Raw genomic sequence first — 7520 nt, forward strand, 5'->3', positions numbered from 1 at the left:
TCTTTGAATTTCTTTGGTCAAATGACTTTGACATCCATATATTGATGATATTGATCTTTGAAAGTCATTTTTTGACCAAAAACCTTAAAAGTCAATGATGATCCCACACAGTTGACTTTTCCTGACAAAGTGAATTTTTGGGCTTTTGTGTAGAAACAAGATCTTCTCCTCAAATGAATGATGTAAATGGATTATATTGAGGTAGTAGAGATTCTTGAATCATGTCTTGAGTTTTGGATCCATGCCCTGATTAAAAGTCAACTATCTTGGTGAATTAGGTCAAAAACCCTAATTGTCGACCAGAGGACAATGATGAGTGTAGACTTTGAATTGAGGTGTAATGTCCAGTGGATCTTGTCATAAGAGTTATTTGAAGATGATTAATGTCTTTGAATGGTTTCCTGGGGCTTTTTAGGGTTTCCCAAAGGTGATCCCTGATTTTAGTCCTTGATAAGGCTCCAAACCCTGGTCTGTTGATCTGAGTAATTCTGTACTTAGATGACTGGGTGTCTAATCAATCATAGGTGAAATAATGAAGATCTTGAGTCTCATGATTGTGTTAGAGACTAATCCTCCTATTGATTGATCCTTTGCCTGAGTTTTCTTGTCTTTGAACACCCTCGACTGAATGTCAGACTGCTCTGGGTACTTACTTTGACTTGATGAAAATCCTGAAGATAGGTCATCTCAGGGGGGTCAAAAATTAGGGTATGACAGCGTGCTCGGTATGGTGGGGTTATGCGGATATGTAGGCTAATGCATAATGTGGTAACTCACCTCTAGTAAAGTCACGTAGACTAATACTAGGCTTTCGCCCGATGGGCTCCGACGTCAAGGTGGCGGTTTGTACTCGGCGTAACTCACTAGCGTGAAGAAGGTTAACGGAACAATGACGCCCTTTAGGCAAAAGTCATCTCGCGGACATTTAGGCTTGTGCAAACCCGTTTAACCGTCTTGCAGTGTGCTGGTACAAGTCCCTTGACATATAGGCAGGAGGTTACTCATCGAGGATGCATTTATTCCATAATCTAGCCGAGGTTGTTACACTTCTGGATTCCCCGTGTGTGGATGCGGGTTTGCATACTTGTTTGCTATATAGTGTGTGTGGACCGTCCTTTCGGGCCATACCCCTCCCGTGGGTGGGATACGTGAACTGACTCTTTTTTGTCGATCGGACGCTTTCGCGTCTCTTTTGAAAAAAAGTTTACAGAGTCGCCACCGACCTTTTATTTTATCCAATGAAGGAAAGGTTTATAAAAGAAACAGAAAAAAGACCTTTGAGAGATTCTGGGTAAGGGGGTAGGTTATACAAAGGGAAGGTGTTAGCACCCTTTGTATCCATGGTTATCCATGGGCTCTTTAGTTTGCTTAGCTCATTTGCTTTACTTTTCAATTGATTCGGAATGCTTTACCTGTGTTTTTGAAATACCTTTGCAAATAGAATTTGTAATGATCCTTGTGCGGATATATACAAATGCTTGTTTATCTTTCGAAAGATGTTTTGAAAAGAACGTTAATTTTGTAATGATCCGTGTTTGGATGTATACAAAATATTGTCTTTTGGAAAATTCGTTTTGAAAAACAACAGTGTATGAGAATTTTGTTTGTTTTGATTTTTGAGCAAGCAAACTAGGAGGTCTACCCTGAGTTAGGAGGTCTTTATCCTTGTTCCCTTTAAAAATCTATCCATTCGTCGGATATAAACAAAAGGTTCGATTTTGTACTCGAAACAGTAGAAATGTAACTTTGATTTTGAAAAGAGTGAAAAGGGGTTACCCTAGGAGGTGCAAATGTGATTGTGATAGGATTCAGATATTTATCTTTGAAGTTAGTGATCTGACGGTTCAGTTTTATCTTTGACATACACGCAGTTTATATGGGTGCTGGAAATTAAAATGCGGAAATGTAAAGTGCAGAAAGTAAATCTACGCTATTACATCGATTGTGCGGGAAATGTAAACTAGCCTATTTACATGAATTTGACATCCTATACATTTATCTAGGAATTTTAAATTGCAAGAAATAAAAGGCATATTTTTGTATTTTTGTGATTTATTTTAAATATAATTAATGCATTATTAATTAATTTAAAATAAAGAAAAGATGGAAATATGATTAAACCTAGCAAATAAGTTTAGAATATGTACAAAATGTTTGTTAATTGATTTTAGAACAAAACTAATTTTTTTGTAATTTTTGAAATTGTTTTTGGATTTTTTAAGTTAATTAAAACATAATTATACAAATAATTACACAAATAATTAAAACTTAATGATAAAATTATCCTAAATATGTACAAAATTAGTTTATGATATATAAACAATATTTAACACAAAGAACAATTTTTTTTTGATTTTTTGACTAATTAAAATAATTAATAAGCAAATATATAAATACATACTAATTAATTATGAAAAATATTGAAATTTTGAAGAAAAATAAAATATTTTTGTTTCATAAAATAATATATTATTTTAGAAGTTTAAAATATTTTTTGTGAATTTTTTGGGATTTTTTAACTATTTTTAATTATTTTTGCAAATAAAAATAAAATAAAATAGAAAATTAAAAAGGATACTAATCTGGTGTGGAAGTCAGATGAAGGTGCATGGTGTGGTTGTGTGTTATGGTGTGTTGGATTCATTTTTAATGAAGATCTATGGCCCAGATTGAAGAGAGCATGACATAATGATAAGACTGCATGCACTGAATTCAAAATGAATTCAAACTCTTGATGGGGTCCACACGCGCCAAAGCTGGCCAATGGAGAAGCCAGATGCGTCCACGCGTGCAGTCAAACATTCAACTACACTATTCATCATCTTCTCCAAGTTACCTGCGGATTTAGCTGCGAACTTACCTGCAATTTTACCTGCGGATTTCACCTTCGAATTTCTGGATTTTTGAAACCTACAAAAACGCATGAAAATAAAAACCACAAGGACCCAGATCTACTAAAGATGACCTCCTGAGTCCAATGGTGAGGTTAGTTTTCTCATTTGACCACGTTAAGTATGAACACGAAGAGGTTGAAGCTTTGAGCTTCAACCATGGCACCCCACGATTCAGGGCTTTAAACTCACATGTTAAACGTTAGATCTACCCCATATGATCTCAAATGGATGGCAAAGGCATTAGATTGTGTTTAAATAAGCTTATAGTTTAGATATCACAAGTTGATAATATGCATGAATATGTTATTTTTGAAACACGTATTCTATGAGTATGTAGCCATGGTTATTGCTTCTAACTTACTATATTAAGTGCCAGGAGATGATTAGAGCAATTGGTTTGTATTGATAGTGATTGAAATATGTAATTCGAAAGTTACAAAGTATGGAGAATTTTGAGAATTTTTAGAGGTTTCTTTGCTATACTCTTGCTATCTCTTCGTGTCTCCTTTTGTTGCTGAAGTATGCTACTCCTTTTATAGCCCATAGGCTGCTTGGAAGTGAAGCAAGAAACTTGGTTGCCTTTGTTGAAAGTTTTGGTTCTTTAATAATAAAAAACTTTGAATTTTTGACCAAGCCTTGACTACATTCAATGCTCTTGCCTTGGGCATCAATCTTCTGCAGAAAATTGAATACTTTGGAGGTGAGTCATGCTTGGAGATCAAGCCACCAATTATCCATGCAATTTTCCTTTAATTTTAATCTTAAAATAAGATAAAATTATGTCAAAAATGGATAATATAGATGTGGGCTTTGTCTTGGTCGTGGGAGGCCCATAGTAACATGGCAAAGATGTTTGGACCATAAAAACTTGGCATCTTTTGGAAAAAAAACATTTTTGAGCAATGTTGATTTCATGCATTTTCCCAAAATTTAGCCAACTTCAACAAGGTGTAAATCCTTCAATTTTTGTCATATGAAGGAGATCTTGCACTTTTTGGAAACCTCAAAGAGTCCTCTAACCAATGTCTTTGGTCTCATATCAAAATGATTTTTGGTTCTCCTTGTGTGTCCATTTGAAAAAAGTGTCTTTTTGTTGACTTTGAAAATGACCTGTAATGTCTTTGGCCATATTTTCCAAATGGTGAATGCAATGACCATGGGATCAATTGCATTTGAAAGATAATTGAATTTCCTTCAAAATGAGCTTTGGTTGACATTTTTTGGATGAAGGATGAGAGAGTTATGATCAGTCAAAGTTGAGTTGACTTTTCAGGCAAAAACCCTAATTTTGAATCTTAGGGTTTTGTTGATTTTTGATCTTTCCTTGATGAATTGTGATCACCCAATGATCAAATGTTGAATCCTTTGACAAAATATGGACTTTGGCAAAAAATTTCATTTTTGACTGTCAGTTGACTTTTTTGGTCAAACGGGTCGTCTGTTGACTGTTTGAGCTGCTGACGGTGCGTCTGAGTGAATTGAAGTTTGAAAATTTGTATGATGGTACTTTGAGATGTATGGATGTATATGAAATCCATTTGAGCTCCCAAAACTTGTTGCTCCTGTTAAAACAAGAAAAACCCTGATTAGGGACTGTCTGTATAGGAGGCAGTTAAGCGTACCTGATTTTTGTGCAGTGTTGAGTTTCTGCTAATCATGTGATATTCAGAAGACTTCTAACACAAAAATCTTGGAAATTTGAATTGTGAATGATTGATTTGATTGATTGTACAAATCACTGAGAATTGTACTGTCTGCAGTTTGTCTGTCAACCGACTGTTCGTGTACTGAAGCAGCAGTTAAAGTGAAAAATCAACTGTCAAAGTTAATTTTCTTTTTTGTTGTTATTTTTGTTTTTGTTTGGTGTGAAGCATGAAAATTTATTTACATGACTTGTTAGAAAACAGAAACATAATAAATAACTGATATTTACGGTATGCGGGCAAAATTACCGATAATAACCTGAAGATTGTTAAATGCACAGAAATAGAAATATTTGACTGGCAGAAACACACAAAATATTATCTTAGTAATTAAGCAATATTATGACAAATAGTACAATATTTAATACTGACAGCATAAATATTACATACTATTGAACAGTACGACGAGTAGACGGTACGTTTAAGAAAATAAGAAACACGTCAAACTTTAAAAATGACGGTTGATGAACCATGCTATGATCAATAACATGTAGATGATTGGGAGCATAACCATTGCAGGTCCACACTCCTCAGGACTGTGCAGGCAGAAGAAAGTCATGATCACCGTAGCAATGGTGATGACTGTAAGAAACAGTGTCTCTATCCATTTTGCCATTCTTGCTAGGGAAGAAGAGAAAATAGATATGAGATGGGAATTTGAAAGATGAGTTGGAATTTGATGTGAGATTTTATGAAAGAAAATGAGAGGTATTTATAGAATGGAAAGATGATAGAGACGTTGGGGAATGATGTGATTCCGTACAAATGGAAATTTTGAGTGGAAGTGAGATTTGAAAGAAAGTGTATGATATCGTTGGGAAAAGAGAGATGTGTAGAATAAAGTTGAGATTTGAATTGGAAAGAAGAGATTTGAAAAGATTTTGAAAATAATGGAATATAGTACAAAAGTTAGTGGGAAACCAAAAACAATTGTTACCAGTACAGTGTGAGTTTCCTGCTTTTGCGCCTGCAAAAAAAAAAAATTTAACCCTGCATGAACTGTGTTAGTACTATTTATCTGTAAAATAAATAAATAGTATTTGTGAAGTAAAGAACAGTATTTGGCGTTTGCGTAAGAATAAATTCCACTGTAAGCCAAGCTACTGTATAAGAAAAGTTTCTGAAATTTAAGTACTTCATATGCTAGGATATTTGAAATAAAAATCCATGATTATATGAAACTCTTAATTTTCAGATTGGAGTTTTCTTGAAAAAAGATGTGGGCAAATTTTGGGGTATAACAGTTGCCCCTATTCAATCTTCTTAAACCTGAAGAGATTGTCTGAAATCTGAAGGTAGAAGATGATTGAATAAATAGATGCCCTGAAAATTTGCACTTACCTTGATCAGCAGAGATGTTGGAAGTTGCATTTGAATGTTGTCTGTGAAGTGTTGTTGGCAGATTGAAACATTACCTGAGATGGGCTTTCGGATGCCACCTGGACAATGTGTTGATGGTTTGTTCATCAGAATGAATCTGTTGATTATATCTTGATGAAGGATTTGAAAGTTGATCATTGTGGAACCGTTTGAGGTATCACTTTAGACCTGCAATGTTAGATCGTTCTGGAAACGTCGGAGGTATCGCCTTAGATCTGAAATGCTAGATCGTTCTGGAACCGTCGGAGGTATCGCCTTAGATCTGAAATGCTAGATCGTTCTGGAACCGTCGGAGGTATCGCCTTAGATCTGAAATGCTAGATCGTTCTGGAACCGTCGGAGGTATCGCCTTAGATCTGAAATGCTAGATCGTTCTGGAACCGTCGGAGGTATCGCCTTAGATCTGAAATGCTAGATCGTTCTGGGACCGTCGGAGGTATCGCCTTAGATCTGCAATGTTAGATCGTTCTGGAACCGTTTGAGGTATCGCCTTGGATCTGTAATGCTAGATCATTCTGGAACCGTCTGAGGTACCGCCTTAGATCTGTAATGCTAGATCGTTTTGGAACCGTCTGAGGTATCGCTTTAGATCTGAAATGCTAGATCGTTTTGGAACCGTCTGAGGTTTCGCCTTAGATCTGAAATGCTAGATCGTTCTGGAACCGTCGGAGGTATCGCCTTAGATCTGAAATGCTAGATCGTTCTGGAACCGTCGGAGGTATCGCCTTAGACTAGCAATGTTAGATGATAAATGAGTTGAGAATGAGAGTTCTTCAGAGTGAATCTTTGGTTTGATTGTATCTGAAAGGACTGCTTGTCTGAATAAGATTCAGGATGAACACTGCATGTGAGTGAGAACATCTTTGCTGAAGACATCTGTCTACCTGAAAAATCAAGTTAATAATATGCGATGTCTATGATGCATGTATGATATGAGATCCTCGAGCTAGAGGAGAAAATATGCAAGTTATGTTGTGTATGAATATGCGTATGATGCATGATTGTGAATGTGAATACGAGTGTGATGCATGGTTTATGCAGCTTAGAGCGTGTCAAGCTCCTGATTGGGAAAATAAATCCCAGCTTAGTCGTCAAGAAATGAAGGCATTGTGATTGGGAAAATAAATCCCTGCTAGCCATTTGGAAGTGAAGGCATCGTGGTTGTTGATGATCTTCTGTCTCGCTTGAGTACCCTGGGTTGGGGAAATTCTTTGAGAACCAGGATGTTCTATTGAAGGATCTTTGATTACTGCTCGGGGATGAACAGTAGTTTTGAGAGTTCGGACTGTGACGCCCTTTGGAGTGGGAATGAGGAAGATGCATAATCCTCCGATGCACTATCTGACCAAGTTTGGGTGCGGAGATCACACCTTCTGAAGACAGTAATCTGGAACAACCCTGCTGGGGAATAAGACTTCTTTCGAAAGAAAAATCTTTTTGAGGGATTTGTTGAGGAATGTGTCTCCATTGGGGAAACTTCCTTCTGATGCTGGTTTAGGATAATGTCCAAATAATTGGGACATGTCCGGAATGCTATTCCTGT

The sequence above is a fragment of the Vicia villosa genome, unplaced genomic scaffold (assembly GCF_029867415.1).
Source record: "Vicia villosa cultivar HV-30 ecotype Madison, WI unplaced genomic scaffold, Vvil1.0 ctg.000540F_1_1, whole genome shotgun sequence".
In the NCBI taxonomy this organism is placed as follows: domain Eukaryota; kingdom Viridiplantae; phylum Streptophyta; class Magnoliopsida; order Fabales; family Fabaceae; genus Vicia; species Vicia villosa.